The sequence below is a fragment of the Hevea brasiliensis genome, chromosome 6 (genome assembly GCF_030052815.1).
Source record: "Hevea brasiliensis isolate MT/VB/25A 57/8 chromosome 6, ASM3005281v1, whole genome shotgun sequence".
Lineage (NCBI taxonomy): Eukaryota > Viridiplantae > Streptophyta > Magnoliopsida > Malpighiales > Euphorbiaceae > Hevea > Hevea brasiliensis.
This window is the reverse complement of record NC_079498.1, coordinates 11438867-11456690: the sequence shown is the minus strand read 5'-3', so window position 1 is coordinate 11456690 and position 17824 is coordinate 11438867. Positions and strand designations below refer to the sequence as shown.

Sequence of the window (17824 nt, the reverse complement as noted above, 5' to 3'; positions counted from 1 at the left end):
CCTTAGCTGGACTCTTCATGAATTTCACTAAAAAGAGGTGAGGGATTGGAGAGCTTGTAACAGCTTGCTCCTTTTGTTGGGTCTCCAGTTATGTAATGTTTCAATCTATGCCCATTGACCTTAAAATTCCCAGATTTTTCACTCCAAATTTCAATTGCTCCATAAGGAAAAACCTTAGAAACTCTATATGGACCAGTCCACCTTGAACAATTTCAATCTTGAGTTGAACAACAAAACTGAATCACCTTCTTTAAATTCCTTTTTTCTAAGATGCTTATCATGCCAAACTTTGGTTCTTTCTTTGTAAATACGGGCACTTTCATAAGCATCCATCCTCAATTCTTCAAGCTCATTAAGTTGCAATAACCTTTTCTCACCAGCTTGCTTAAGATCAAAATTCAAGGTCTGAATGGCCCAATATGCTCTATGTTCTAGTTCCACAAGTAAATAACAAGACTTACCATACACCAACCTAAAAGGAGTAGTTCCTATAGGGGTTTTGTAAGCAGTCCTATATGCCCATAAAGCATCATCTAGTTTGACAGACCAATCTTTCCGAGAATTGCTTACTGTTTTCTCCAAAATATGTTTGAGTTCTCTGTTAGAAATTTCAACTTGACCTGAAGTTTGAGGGTGGTATGGGGTAGCTATCTTGTGCACTATACCATACTTCCTCATTAAGCTCTCAAATTGCTTATTACAAAAATGTGAACCCCCATCACTAATTACAGCCCTAGGAGCTCCAAATCTACTCAAGACAAATTTCTTCAAGAATTTCACTACCACTCTAGCATCATTAGTTGGAGTTGCAATAGCTTCCACCCACTTTGACACATAGTTAACCCCAACTAGGATGTATCTATTACCATATGAAGGAGGAAATGGCCCTATAAAATCTATTCCCCAGACATCAAATAATTCTACTTCAAGAATATCATTCAAGGGCATTTGATCTCTTTTTGACAAATTTCCACTCCTTTGACATTTATCACATTCTAACACAAATTTCCTCACATCCTTAAAAAGATTTGGCCAAAAGAAACCAGCTTGCAAAATTTTACTAGCTGTTTTAGAGATTCCAAAATGTCCTCCATAATCAGAAGCATGGCAATGATGCATAATACTCTGTGTCTCCTTATCAGGAATACATCTTCTTATTAAACCATCACAGCATCTCCTAAAGAGTAAAGGATCATCCCATCTATAAAATTTTACCTCATGCAAAAACTTTTTCTTTTGTTGCTATGTCATTCCTAGAGGCAAAAACTCCACAAGATAAATAATTCACAAAGTCTGCATACCAAGGTAGTTTAGCAATAAGAGAGAAAAGTTGTTCATCCAAGAAAAACTCATCAATAGGGACTTCATCCATTTCTTCATCATCCAATTTCAACCTACTAAGATTATCAGCAACTACATTTTCAGCTCCCTTCTTATCTCTAATCTCCAAATCAAACTCTTGTAGCATCAGAATCCACCTAATGAGCCTAGGTTTGGCCTCCTTTTTACAGAGTAAATACCTGATGGCTGCATGATCTGAAAATATAACCACCTTTGAGTCAATAATGTAAGGTCTGAACTTTTCCAATGCAATGACAATTGCTAAAAATTCCTTTTCAGTTGTTGCATAATTTGTTTGAGCCTCATCCAGTGTTCTACTAGCATAATAAATAGCGTAAGCCTTTTTGTCCTTTCTTTGACCAAGAACAGCTCCAATTGTATAGTTGCTAGCATCACACATAATTTCAAAAGGTAGGCTCCAATCAGGTGGTTGCATGATTGGTGCAGTGATAAGAGCTTGCTTCAACCTGCAAAAGGCATCCAAACACTCTTGGTCAAATACAAATGGTATGTCATGACTTAACAAATTAGACAAAGGTTTGGCTATTTTAGAAAAATCCTTGATAAAGCGTCTCAGAGAACCCAAAGATGTCCTAGGAAACTTCGAATTCCCTTGACATTGGTAGGAGGAGCCATCTTCTCTATCACTTCAACCTTGGCTTTATCAACCTCTATTCCTCTGTTAGACACCAAATGTCCAAGCACTATCCCTTCCTGAACCATGAAATGACACTTTTCCTAGTTTAACACAAGGTCAGTATCTGCACATCGCTGCAAAACTTTAGAAAGGTTAGCCAAGCATATGTCAAATGAAGATCCATAAACAGAAAAATCATCCATAAAAACCTCCATTATATCTTTAATGATGTAACGATTGGGAACCAGCCACTAGAGGAATTGTCCGCTTTGGCCATAAGCCTCACGGTTTTGTCCCATAGGTGGAATGGAGAACTTCCCAGGAGGTCACCCATCTTGGGATTTCTCTCAAGCGAGCACGTTTAACCCTGGAGTTCTTCCAACTCTCCAGGCCATTCCACCAAAAGGCGCCTCTAGTGATTAGTTCCCCCATCTTATATATCATTACTTTTGAGCCCAAGACCATCTCCGTGCTTTGCCGATGTGGGATTTGCCTAAGGGACCTTTCTCCCCCCCTTTCGGGACTCAGCGTCCTCGCTGAGGTTTGCCCCACCATCGCCCAAGAGGACACGCGAGTGGCTCTGATACCAATTGTAATGATCGGGAACCAGCCACTAGAGTAATTGTCCGCTTTGGCCATAAGCCTCACGGTTTTGTCCCATCGGTGGAATGGAGAACTTCCCAGGAGGTCACCCATCCTGGGATTTCTCTCAAGCGAGCACGTTTAACCCTGGAGTTCTTCCAACTCTCCAGGCCATTCCACCAAAAGGCGCCTCTAGTGATTAGTTCCCCCATCTTATATATCATTACTTTTGAGCCCAAGACCATCTCCGTGCTTTGCCGATGTGGGATTTGCCTAAGGGACCTTTCTCCCCCCCTTTCGTGACTCAGCGTCCTCGCTGAGGTTTGCCCCACCATCGCCCAAGAGGACACGCGAGCGGCTCTGATACCAATTGTAACGATCGAGAACCAGCCACTAGAGGAATTGTCCGCTTTGGCCATAAGCCTCACGGTTTTGTCCCATAGGTGGAATGGAGAACTTCCCAGGAGGTCACCCATCCTGGGATTTCTCTCAAGCGAGCACGTTTAACCCTGGAGTTCTTCCAACTCTCCAGGCCATTCCACCAAAAGGCGCCTCTAGTGATTAGTTCCCCCATCTTATATATCATTACTTTTGAGCCCAAGACCATCTCCGTGCTTTGCCGATGTGGGATTTGCCTAAGGGACCTTTCTCCCCCCCTTTCGGGACTCAGCGTCCTCGCTGAGGTTTGCCCCACCATCGCCCAAGAGGACACGCGAGTGGCTCTGATACCACTAAATGTGACACCCCTTACCCGTCTACAGTATAGCCGAGCAAGAAGTGCCACATTCGGTGCCGGAGCACCCTATCTTGTTTTATCATATCTATTGTAAACTTTTTATGTCATTTAAAACATGTATTCTATGTGTAGAATTTTTTTTTTTATATCTTATTTCTGTGGAGACCTGGACAGAGCCTCCCTTGTTTTATTAGCATCTGGCGGATTCCACTAATCACCTGTTAACATGTTCATATTCATTTTACACATTTCCATATCATATTCTCATGTATCATATCATTTACAATTATTTATGAGATCTCAAAATGAAGTATTATCTATTGCATTCATATAGAAATTCATAGATAATAAATTACAAGTTTTCATTTCAATCTCAAAGTTTAATTACAAATCCAAAATGAAATACATCATAAACTAGTAATTACATCATGACTAAACATAATGAACCAAAATACTAGTCTATACATGGGCCCTACCAAAATACAACAGACCGGTGAGGTGACTCTGGACAATGGCAGATCTGATCAAAGCTCACGGTGTACTCGGTGTCTTTCTCTTTGCCGCTGATCTCGATACCTCTGCCGATGGAAAACCAACGCGTTAAGCATAAGGCTTAGTGGTGCATAATTTATAATAACAATAATTTAATAATTTGAAATAATATATGCAACTCATAATTTCTGGGTATTTTACATTTTTATTGCTCTTTGGAAATAATTAACATTATTGGGATCTTTTATGATTACTTATTGTATTTTAAGTCTTAATTATTTTTTTTTTCAGTGCCCAAGAAAACCTATAACAAATTATAAAAGCTGGATGTACGGGTGTATACTGGTTAGACAGCCATATGTCTATCCAGTATACGTCTGTCAGGCACGAGGCCAGCTGTCGGGCACGAGGCCCGCTGTCAGGCTTGTAAAGCCAGAAATAAAGTAGGCATATAGCCTGTAGAACAATCATACCAGACATATATTGTCAGTTCATGATTTTCTCGGTAGGCAGTACTGCTATCTGTAGTCCCTAATTGGTATACCAATTTATCCAACTAAATAAATAAGTCTAGGTATACTATGGGCAATTAAATATTTTTAATTAATTTAGCACTATTCACTATTACTATTATCTAGTACTGTTCATTGGTACCATAAATTTCATATTAATAGGACATTAGTCCTAATTTACATATTCATATCATTTTTAATATTAAATTTTCCTTATGAGTATTTTAATTATCCTATATAGCATTTTTCCCATGAACCTTTCTTTAGGTTCATGTTGATGTGTTATCCTTATCTAGGAATTTGACTAGGTTGGGATGTCTATTTAGTCACAATTCCTTCATAACAATTGCTCCTCTATGTTTAAACTTGAATTTCAGTTTTTGAATCACTGAGTTTGGGGTTATAGAACTCAAGTTATGGTCAAAATACCAAAGGAATAGTATTTTGGGACATTTTCTGGGTTGGCAGTTTTAGTGACCCAACTTGTGCTAACAATTTGAATTGGTTAAAGGCAAAACTGGGTTAAGTGGTCTTCATGAAAAGTGTAGCCCTATGTCTAAACTTTCCATGGTTAAAATTTTAGGTCATTTGGACCAGTATAGAGAGAGTTATGACCAAATGAACACGTACTGTTCATTTGGTCATTTTCTGGGTTGGCAGTTTCAGTGACCCAACTTGTGCTAACAATTTGAATTGGTTAAAGGCAAAACTGGGTTAAGTGGTCTTCATGAAAAGTGTATCCCTATGTCTAAACTTTCCATGGTTAAAATTTTAGGTCATTTGGACCAGTATAGAGAGAGTTATGACCAAATGAACACGTACTGTTCATTTGGTCATTTTCTGGGTTCAGTTTCAGTGACCCAATTTGTGCTAACAATTTGAATTGGTTAAAGGCAAAACTGGGTTAAGTGGTCTTCATGAAAAGTGTAGCCCTATGTCTAAACTTTCCATGGTTAAAATTTTAGGTCATTTGGACCAGTATAGAGAGAGTTATGACCAAATGAACACGTACTGTTCATTTGGTCATTTTCTGGGTTGGGTTGCAGGGAAATCCGAATTTGGGCAGTATTTAGGTCAAGTTTTGGACAGAATTTGGGCATGGTTTCTTCATGGAAAATGGGCTATTTTGGGTCTAGTTTCACCTCCAATTGGCCTCATACCAATTGGGGTCACACAATTTTATTTATGGCCTAAAATGTACACTGCCCTCAACAAACACAACCTGCAGAAAATTGACACTTCCAAAACTCAACCTCCTCCAACTTCCTTACTTCAATTTGCATGCAATACACTTCTATAAGCAACAATCTCATCCCAATAGATCAATTTCAACATTTTACACAAAGTCCTCAACATTTACACAAACCCTAGTTTTCAAAGTTTCAAATTTACACAATCAAACACCCAAACATTTCAACTAATTACACATTCTCATAGAACCATTTTTCATCACTTAAAAGCAATAAATTTCAAGTTCCATGGCTGCCAAAAATTCAAGGGTTCTTTCCTCTAGATTTTCTTTTTGTTTTAATGGTATTTATGCTTAGCTAAACATGCTTTTCATGTTTAATAAAGAGAAGAAGAGGGATTAGTGCACTAACCTCTTGTGACCCACTTCAAACTTTAATCTTTCTTCTTCTTATGGGTATCTAAAGCTTCCTTATGGTGTGGGCTAAATTTTTTGTGAAGGGGTCTATGGGTTTTGGTGAGTGAAAGCTTGGGAAATCAAGCTTTAAGCTTGATAACAATGGTGGGGAGGGAGAGAGCAAGGGAACGGCAAGGAGAAAGAGAGAAGAGGAAGAAGAATGGTTGGTGGGGTTTTGTCTTCTTGTGTCTATTTATATACATTTATGTGTACTTTATTATTTTTTTTTTTAAAATTTCATAAATCTATTTCCTTTCTTTTCTTTTCTTTCCTTTTCTTTTCTTTCCTTTTCTTTTATTTTCTTCTTCTTTCTCTTCTCATTTTTCAAATTCAAATTCATAAAGTTAATTTATGTTAATTATTCTATTTCCAAATTTTAATTTGACATTTAAGTCAAAATTCACCTCTAGGGGTGAAATGACCAAAATACCTTTCATGGTGCTCATCGGATTATTTTTATTTTATTTTTTTATACCAATTAATAAATTCTTTAAATTTTATTTTATTTCTCAAAATTTTTCATATATTTTTTTTAATATTTATTTCATTAATTTATGCCTCCTCACTATAGTTTAGGTGTAGTTCCAGACATTTTGACTGTCCGAACAGATATGAGTCGTCGGAACAGTAAATTGTACGGACTACCTATGGTGAGGGCGTTACAAATGAAATCTGAGAAGATTGCCATCATGCACCTTTGAAAAGTGGCTGGTGCATTACACAACCCAAATGGCATCCTCCTATAAGCCAAGGTTCCATATGGACAAGTAAAAGTGGTTTTCTCTTGATCATTTGGATGGATAGGGATTTGAAAAGAACCTGAATACCCATCTAAATAGCAAAAATAAGAATGCCTAGCCAGTCTTTCTAACATCTGATCAATGAAGGGAAGTGGAAAATGATCTTTTCTAGTGGCAACATTTAATTTTCTGTAATCTATGCACATTCGCCAACTAGTCACTGTTCTGGTGGGAATTAATTCATTATTTTCATTTTTGACCACTGTCATTCCACCCTTTTTTGGGACAACATGTACTGGGCTCACCCAAGTACTGTCTGAGATAGGATATATGATCCCTGCATCAAGCAACTTCAAAATTTCCTTTTTAACAACTTCTTTCATATTTGGGTTCAACCTCCTCTGATGTTCAATAGATGGCTTACAATTTTCTTCCAAACTGATTCTGTGCATGCAAAAGTGTGGGCTTATTCCCTTAATGTCATCTATGGTATATCCTAAAACTTTTCTGAATTGCCTCAACACTCTTAACAACTTATCAACCTCTAAGGTACTCAAGTTTGCATTTACAATTACTGGATAAGTGTTATTGGTGCCAAGAAATTCATACCTGAGCTGAGAAGGAAGTTGCTTAAGTTCTACCTTAGGTGCATCTTCTTCCTTGAATGATGGTTGCTTAGATTCTGCTATTTCCTTTTGTGTGAGTTGAAAAACTGGAGCAGAAATGAATGGTGGACTTCCCTCTAAATGTTGAGCATATGCAGCCACATGAGGGTTGTCATAGTCTATGCCTCCTCCATGAACCAAGCAATTTTCAAGTGGATCTTCTGGATATCTCTTTCTGAAGTGTTCTTCAACCAGCTCATCAATGATATCAATTCTCAAACAAGTATCAGCTTCAGAATGATGCTTCTTCATAGTGTTATTAATATTGAAAACCAATTGATCTTCACCAACTCTAAGAGTCAATTTTTCTCCCTTAACATCAATCAATGCTCCTGCTGTAGCTAGAAAGGGTCTTCCCAAAATGATTGGGATATTAGAATCCTCCTCCATGTCCAAGATGACAAAGTCAACAGGTATATAGAACTTCCCAACCTTCAGAGGCACATTCTCCAAAATCCCTTCAGGATACTTAATTGATCTGTCAGCTAACTGGAGAGAAATGTGGGTTGGCTTAAGATCTCCCATATTGAGCTTCTCATAAATGGAGAGGGGCATAAGGCTAACACTAGCCCCTAAATCACATAAAGCTTTTGTAGAACATGATTCCCCAATGTGGCATGGAATTGAAAAACTCCCTGGATCCTTGAGCTTTGGAGGAAGTTTCCTTTGGAGGATAGCACTACATTCTTCTGTCAAAGCTACAGTATCATGGTCTTCAAGTCTCCTCTTGTTTGAGAGAATTTCTTTTAAGAATTTTGCATAAGAGGGCATTTGTGAAAGAGCATCAATAAAAGGCACATTTATGTATAGCTGCTTCAAAACCTCTAAGAACTTCCCAAATTGCTTATCAAGCTTGGCTTTTTGAAATCTTTGTGGAAAGGGAAGCTGTGGCTTGTAAGGCTCTGGAGGTACATACTTCTCTTCCTTCTCTTCAATTTTCTCTTTACATTTTTCTGCACTTTCTTTCTCACTTTCTTGTTTTTCACCCTCATCAGTTTCTTTCTCATTTTCTCTCTTCTTGCTATTTTCACTCTTCTCATTATTTACAACTTTCCCACTTCTTAAAGTAATAGCTTGACACTGCTCTCTTGGGTTTTCTGGTTGACTTGGAAGTTTTCTAAAAGACTTGGTACCTGAGGAAGATGCTTGTTGAGCAATCTGATTTTCTAGCATTCTGTTGTGTGTTTGCATTTGTTCTAGCCTTGCTTTCATCTCTCTCATCTCCTCATCATGCTTAGTTTGGTTAGCAAGAATTTGTTGTAATAAAGCTTTTGTGGTGGAACTTTGTTCTTGCTGTTTTGGTGGAGGATTCATATTTTTCTGCTGAAAATTAGGCAATGGTTGCCTATTTTGCTGATATGGAATTCCTTGTTGCTGTTGTGGTTGAAAATTCTGATTTGGAACTTGACTTTGCTGATTTCCCCATGAAAAGTTGGGATGATTCCTCCAAGTTGGATTATAAGTTTGAGAATAAGGATTCCCCATTTGTTTGTTTCAATAATTACCAACATATACAGCTTGCTCACCATAGTCTACTCCACAGCTGGTAGTTCCCTCTGCATAAGCAACTTGTTGTGAACTTCCAAATGATGATGATGAACTAACCAACATACTTAAGTCTTCCATCTTCTTAGCCAAAACATTTGTAAGTGCATCAAACTTTGCATTAATCATGTTGAACGGATCAAGATCATACATTCCAGCAGCTTGCCTCTTTTGAGTTGGAGCTGGTCCTCTTGGACTACTCCAAAGATGAGTGTTCTTTGCAATTTTCTCCAATAGCTCATAAGCTTCATCTTCATGCTTCATAATAAATTCTCCTCCTGTTTGAGCATCAATTATCCCTCTAATTGCAGGAGTGACATTTGTGTAAAAATTTTGGTTTATTATCCATTTCGGAATGGCATGATGTGGGCATTGTCTCTCTAATTCCTTCCATCTCATCCATGATTCATAGAGAGTTTCATCTTCTCTTGGTCTGAAAGCTGTCATTTGATTCCTCAATTCTTGAGTTTTTCCAGGTGGAAAATATTGTGCAAGAAATGCATCAGTGAGTTGCTCCCAATTTGTGATGGAGTTGTGAGGTAAAGAATCAAGCCAATCCAATGCTCTATCTTTCAAAGAGAATGGGTATAGCTTCAATCTTGCTGCATCATCAGACACTCCAGGTTGTTTTTGCATGTCACATATCATAGCAAACTTCTTTAGATGTGTGTGTGGATTTTCAGAAGGATGTCCCCCAAATTGGGAATTTTTAATCATTTGAAGAACTCCAAAATCCATATTGTAACTATTTGCATCAATTCTTGGTCATGCTATGCTTTCTCTCAAGTCATCAAAACGAGGAAAAGCATGATCCATCATACTTCCCCTAGGCACATTAGCATTTACAACCTCTTCACCTTGGGCTGCATTTTCATTGTTTCGATCATTTCCAGCATTACCGCCACCAATTCTGATTCTTTCGTCAGCCATGTCTGCTTCTAATTCAGTTTCTCTCAAAGCTTCTTTTCTTTTTCTGGTTTCTTTCTTGTTGGCTTTACAAAATTTCTCAATTTCAGGATTGAACTATAAGGATGTGTCACTTGTGCTTCTAGCTCTTCTCATAAAAGATTAAGAGTACCTGAAAAAGAACAAACAAATACAAAATGAAAAGATAACAAAAATAAAACTATGAACAACTAAAATAATCAAGAATTCAATCTTAAACAAACAACTCCCCGACAACGGCGCCAAAAACTTGATGTGGCCCAACCGCAAGTGCACGGGTCGTACAAGTAATATAGAAAAGATATCGTTTCCACGAGGAGTTGTGTTAACGATTGAATTTTTGATATAAAAAGTTGACTAAATTGAACTATTTTTGAAATTAAAGCAATAAATTGGTGGGTATTGGAGTGTGAAATCTATATGTGCAAAATTAATAATCTATTCAACTATGTAATGATTTAACTAAATTTGCCTCAAATTAAAATAAGCAATTTCAAATATGGCAAGATTTAAAATGGCAAGCAATTAAATTTGATTAGAAATTAACAATGATAAAAAGGCGATTCCGGAGTTCGGGATTTCATATTCGAGCTATTTTGAGATTTTAAATTGGTTATCCAATCTTGTGGAACTTACGGGTTTTAAGGAGATTAATTCTTAAATCCTTTGAATACCCTTTCGAGTGAGACAAAGCGTGCCTTAATCAATCTAATCCTACTTTCGTGGAGTTAGAGTTAATTAAGACCCATTAGGTTCTTTAATTAATCTGTGAATCCTCTTAATCCTTAATCTATTTCTAGATCTAAGTTAATTAAGTCCAATTTCTTGATTATCTATCACAAGGCCTTCTCCTTTCGGTGCCTCAACCATGGATTAAGAACATCACTTAATGGGATCCTACACTAAGCATGGCATTAAGCACACAAGAAATGAATAAAACTCATTAAGACCACAAAATATGGATTACCCAATCAAAATCCGCAAAATATCTCAAATATTACAACCCTTACTCCAGAATCAAATTAAAACTACTCACTATCCATAATGTTTACAAGATATTCTGAGTTTATAAGGAAATAAAGCTTTAATCAAAGCTAAGAAACAAGAAACTAAACACTACAAAGGTAGGAAAAATGTAAGAAAAGAAAGAAATCTCCAAATCTGGTTGGAAATGGTGTGGAAAATGATTGTGACTCTTCAGCTGCTCCTGCTCCTTTTTCTCTCCTTCCTTTCTTTCTTCCCTTTCTTTAAAATGGGAAATGGGGCATATTTATAGCATTTTCTGACATGGAGCCCTAAAATGGTGTGTTTGAGGAGGGATTTTCTGAGGGAATCTTCTGCCAGCTCATTAATGAAGTCTTTGTGGGACTGCATAAGTGGACTGCATAAGTTATGCAGTCCCTTATGCGATTTCATTGTTCTGGTTCACTTATGCGAAATTGCATGACCAGGCGCATAGGTTATGCACAATTCCGTGAGATTGCATAAGGGAGGCGTGAATCTGCATAAGCTATGCACTCTGCTTATGCACAATTCGGCAGGTATTGGAACAGTGTTTCTTCTCCTTATGCAGATCTGCATAACCTATGCACTCTGCTTATGCGCAATTTGGCCAATGCATATTTCAACTTTGAAACTTGTTTTTGACATCTTTGGCTGTAGAGATCACTCCTCAATGGCAAAATTTCTTTTTAGTCCTTCCAAAAACACCATTTTTCCTACAAAACAAAGTAAAATTTACAAATTAATCCAAGAATTGACAATTATGAAAAACTAACTAAATGACTAATGAAATTAGCTAAAAGTGACTAATAATCAAATAAAATGGCTATGAAATTAAACCTAAATAATTATGCAAAATGTATGCATCATTACCCAAAAAATGTAATTACATAAAAGAGATGCAATTATTTGGCCAAAAAGTATAATGATTTATAAATAGCTAAGTTTTTGTCTTCATTAAGGAGATAAGGAAAAAACACATAAATAAAATGACAAATAAGTATGCATTCGTGTGTGTGCAAGTTTAGCCTGATTCTTAATATTTAAAGGCTTCATTTTAAACAAGTTATAGAGTAATTTATTTCTGTAAATAAGGTACAAATCTAGACTATAAATTCACCTATGTAGTTCATCATAAACATGTGATTACATAAAAGACTAATAAAACAAATATGGTATAGATCTTAAGATTGCATAAATATGGGTTAGAACCTATGCATTTGAATCCATATGCCGGATCTCTAATTTCTCTTCACCACTATTTTAACTTTTAATAGGTAATCCAACAACTGTTTTTACTGAACACTTCTACTTTAAATCACTATATAAACCGCTAACCACTAATAGTTAATATTTAATAGTTAACAACTAGTAAAACTGCTGATAGACGTGATATCGCCTTACCACATGACTAACAAAAGATTTAAATTAATTATTAAGCATAAAGCATGATGGCTGGGTTTAGTTCAATGTCCATTATTAAGTTTTTCCTGATATTTAAGTCATATTTAGCAATAGTTTTTAAATTAGTATTTAATGATTTAACACTAGTCATAGCACTATCTCTCTTATTTATATTATTTGATGGCATAATATTTATACTAGTATTTAGATATTAAGGGAATAGTTTACGAAAAGTTATTCCTCCTAGCATTTAGAGATTGAGGAAGCATGTTGACTAGGGTAAACAAGACGATACCACTTGTTAAAAATATGGTTTAGGTCACCCATGTGAGTCTATCCAAATTTATTAGACTTAAAACCAGAACTAAGAACAGCCATATGAAAAGTCATGTACATAACCAAAAGGTGTAAAAATCCAAAAGTCCTATACATTGCCCAAAAAATGTAATTACATAAAAGAGATGCAATTATTTGGCCAAAAAGTATAATGATTTATAAATAGCTAAGTTTTTATCTTCATTAAGGAGATAAGGAAAAAACACATAAATAAAATGACAAATAAGTATGCATTCGTGTGTGTGCAAGTTTAGCCTGATTCTTAATATTTAAAGGCTTCATTTTAAACAAGTTATAGAGTAATTTATTTCTGTAAATAAGGTACAAATCTAGACTATAAATTCACCTATGTAGTTCATCATAAACACGTGATTACATAAAAGACTAATAAAACAAATATGGTATAGATCTTAAGATTGCATAAATATGGGTTAGAACCTATGCATTTGAATCCATATGCCGGATCTCTAATTTCTCTTCACCACTATTTTAACTTTTAATAGGTAATCCAACAACTGTTTTTACTGAACACTTCTACTTTAAATCACTATATAAACCGCTAACCACTAATAGTTAATATTTAATAGTTAACAACTAGTAAAACTGCTGATAGACGTGATATCGCCTTACCACATGACTAACAAAAGATTTAAATTAATTATTAAGCATAAAGCATGATGGCTGGGTTTAGTTCAATGTCCATTATTAAGTTTTTCCTGATATTTAAGTCATATTTAGCAATAGTTTTTAAATTAGTATTTAATGATTTAACACTAGTCATAGCACTATCTCTCTTATTTATATTATTTGATGGCATAATATTTATACTAGTATTTAGATATTAAGGGAATAGTTTACGAAAAGTTATTCCTCCTAGCATTTAGAGATTGAGGAAGCATGTTGACTAGGGTAAACAAGGCGATACCACTTGTTAAAAATATGGTTTAGGTCACCCATGTGAGTCTATCCAAATTTATTAGACTTAAAACTAACTAAGAACAGCCATATGAAAAGTCATGTACATAACCAAAAGGTGTAAAAATCCAAAAGTCCTATACATTGCCCAAAAAATGTAATTACATAAAAGAGATGCAATTATTTGGCCAAAAAGTATAATGATTTATAAATAGCTAAGTTTTTATCTTCATTAAGGAGATAAGGAAAAAACACATAAATAAAATGACAAATAAGTATGCATTCGTGTGTGTGCAAGTTTAGCCTGATTCTTAATCTTTAAAGGCTTCATTTTAAACAAGTTATAGAGTAATTTATTTCTGTAAATAAGGTACAAATCTAGACTATAAATTCACCTATGTAGTTCATCATAAACACGTGATTACATAAAAGACTAATAAAACAAATATGGTATAGATCTTAAGATTGCATAAATATGGGTTAGAACCTATGCATTTGAATCCATATGCTGGATCTCTAATTTCTCTTCACCACTATTTTAACTTTTAATAGGTAATCCAACAACTGTTTTTACTGAACACTTCTGCTTTAAATCACTATATAAACCGTTAACCACTAATAGTTAATATTTAATAGTTAACAACTAGTAAAACAGCTGATAGCTAATAAAATAGCTAACAGTTACGAGAACAATTAATATTCCCTAATAGGGCCTAATAATAATAATAAAACTCTTGGTGGGAAGGAAGGTGGGTGAAAGATAGTTATAAATTAAACCTGCAAAGAAGCCCCCTCTTTAATTTACCATCAAGTTCATGATTGATTGCATTGGATTCATATTACATTGAAAAGATCATTTCTTTGAAGCAGTCAGCAAGGACCACCAATAGATATTACCAAGTCTAATCAACATTTAAAATTTAATTTTATAATCCACATATATATTCCCAGTTATCTATGAATAATAGCATTATGACTAATTAATTGCAGACAAGTCTACATAAGCATATTTCCTTCTTTAATAACATTAGGAAGATAGCAACCGCAACTCCATTATCTTGTTAGAATTAGTCAAATGTCATCTATCATGGTAATGTAAGAATTTTCAAATATTGAACTAATTAACTCAGCTCATTTAACACTATGAAGTAACGTTCAACCTCCTACTTTAAGGTAGGACTATAAGCTCAAGTAATGGAGAGATATTAGCGGAAGAATGCAACATGTCAGCTCCTATTTAATTGGATGTCCCACGTCAAAACAAATAAGGAAAAACAAGAGAATATATAGCAAGAAGAAGCCAAGACAAATTGACTTAAGTTATTTTAGTGGAGGCAACTCCAAGCTCAATGCATATACTTTGCAGATATTTTGAGACCCTAGAAGCATACTGGACAGTGTTATAACGAGCCAAATCAGGTGGATCCATGGGTTAGGAAAAAACTAGACTTAGTAGGCCAAGCCGAAAAGAAGAGGCTAGAGTCTAGGTGGGCCACTACATACAGTACAAGTAATAATTGGACCTATAAATTTAAGTCTAATATTATTGTGCTTGATGGAGAGTGTTGGATGTCCCATGTTGAAAGAAAAAAAAAAAGAAGCATGCTTATATAGCAAGTGGAAGTTAAGCTAAATTGGCTTAAAGACGAAGACATTTCTAAACTCAAAACATGGACATTACCTGCAGTGATCTGCTTTCTAGATCAGAAAATTTCACATACTTCCAATGAAGGAGAAAAAAAGTAATCCTCAATCAAACGTTACATATGGACACACCTGTAGCATTTAGATATATACATGATAACTGTCTAACTAATTTGAATTTTCAAGCACTCAACCATAACAAAATGGTCACTTTTCCCATTTGTCATAGAGTCTATAATGAATATAGAAACCTGTAAATTAATTAATCCTAAGGTTAGCTTTGTTAAGTGGGTTTACTTCTCATCTTATCGATCAAGGTTCGAATCTTAGATCAAACCATAATCTTTTTATTTATTTATTATTTTTCGAATTCCCCAGTTCTAGCATGAATATTGAATAGTCTACCTTTGACCAAACTGAGAAGAAAGACAGTATGGTGCGGAAAATTAACACCTTACCACAACACTAATAAAAGATCAAAATTTTATTAAAAAATGATTTGAATTAATTATTAAATTAAAAAAAAATTGCATTGACCCAATAGGAATTTGAAATATCAGGAGGAGTTAATGATATTTTAGTATTAATATTTTGCCAAATCAAAATAATAATAAAATTTTATTTAAAATTATGCATTAAATCCCAATTTCCTCAATAAAAATAATTATTCTTCCTTTTTTAATTATGACAAAAACTTGATTAATATTTGAAAAATAATCGATTGTTGAACAATCTAGAATTCAAATTAAGGAGATTTTGCTTTCCATGCATTTTAATTAATTTTATCACATAAAGATTTTGTTTTATTTTTACATGAACTCTAAATAGTGCATGAATATCAGCTTTATGCAGTATTTCTTTAAACTATGAGCTCTGTTTATGACGTGACTATGAATATGAAGCAACTTATTTTACCCCTAAAGTTTTATTTTTTACTTGGGCTTGATTTAGGGTATCACTATATGTTAGCTTAATGTAATTTATCATTAGCTACAAAGCTGTCACAATTAATATTATTGTTTAATATTATGGTCATGAGTTAATCTTGTCCAAATGCCTTTGAATCCTTTTAAGTCTCAAGCTACTATAACTTGCCTCTAATTTGTGTAACTTAGACCATAAATGACAGTAAATCTTTCTAGGAAAAGAATGGAAAGAACAAGAGGAAGAAAAAGAGCTGGAAGCCTTCCCTTCCTTTCTCAAAATCCCATTTTTTATTCAGTCTCAAAAGAAAGAAACAAACCATTACTAACAAAAGAAAGAAAGAAAGAAAAACAGAGGAGCACAAGCGTAAATTGCACCAAACATCCATACACACAAGAAAAGGTAAAAGAAAAGGACTTGTATTTCTCTCTTGTGTATATTAATGGTGGGAAGATGATTGATTAAACCTGCAAAGAGGGGCCCCCCTCTTATGCATTAATTCACCATCAAGATCATGATTGATTGCGTTTGATTCATATCACATGGAAAGTATCTTTTCTTTGAATCAGCCAGCAGGGACCACCAACATATATTACTAAGTCTAATCAACATTTAAAATTTGGTTTTACAGTCCAGATTTTTATTCCCAGCTTAGATTGATTAATAACGGCTAACAGTTAATTGTGCAACTCCATTATCTAGTTAGAATTAGTCAGATGTCATCTATCATGGTAGAGTAGATGACAATTTCCTTCTCTCATGTCCATTTCCACCCACTGGATGAGTTAGAAATTTGAGTTTCAGTGAGAGAGACGCTTCATTGTCCATTTATAAATTTGTAATCAAATATTATAAAGAAAAATAATTAAATTGTGATTTTACAAATGGACGGAGTTTTCATTTCTAAATTAGAAACGATATTTAATCCTTTACAAAATTTCAATATTTATCTATTTTTCGTCCAATGCGAAATTTAGCATTAATTTTTTTCTCGCTATTTAGAAATAGAATATTATCATTTTGAATATTCATTTTTACACCTTTTCTAATGTCCTAGATTATATCTTGTTTCATAGCCGTTTTAAATTACACACAGAATTAAATTGTTTTTAAATTTCATTTCTATTTCGCACATTTCTTGTAATGAATTAATAAAAATGTAATATTAATTTTTTTTTGTCAAATCAAGCTGAATAATCAAATTTTATTTACAATTTATGCATTAAATTCCAATTTCCTCAATAAAAATAGTTATAATCCTTTCTTAATTTCGATAAAAACAAATATTTTAATATTTGACTAATAATAATAATTAAATTTATCACATAATGATTTTGTTTTATTTTTACATGAGCATTATGTAGCGTATGAATATCTATCATTGTCTATAAAGTTTCCACATTTAATATTTCTTTAAACCATAAGCTCATAGTTAAAATAAATAAATAAACAAACCATAAGCTCTGTTCATGATGTGGCTATCAATATGAAACAACTTAGTTTTACCACTGAAGTTCTATTTTTTACTTGGAATTGATTTAGGGTATGACTATTAATTTTATGCAATTTATTATTGACTTTAAAGTTGGAAAAAATAAATATTATTCATTAAAATTATATTCTTAAGCTTCAACAAATTTCAAGAAATTCAAAAGAATTACTCAAATTCCAGACAAGTTATAAAGTCAATTATGGTATTGTTTCTAATTGTCCAACTCAGAGGATAAGTTATAATAATTTTGTTTTCTTTTTCCATATT

The 17824-nt window shown here is 34.3% G+C and overlaps 1 non-coding gene across 1 annotated transcript; it reads left to right on the top strand.

Moving 5' to 3' along the window:
- The first annotated feature begins 9250 nt into the window (after positions 1 to 9250).
- On the top strand, positions 9251 to 9357 carry LOC131181097 (small nucleolar RNA R71). Its single transcript, XR_009149724.1, has one exon. It is a non-coding gene; the product is annotated as a small nucleolar RNA R71 (small nucleolar RNA).
- Positions 9358 to 17824: the final 8467 nt, after the last annotated feature.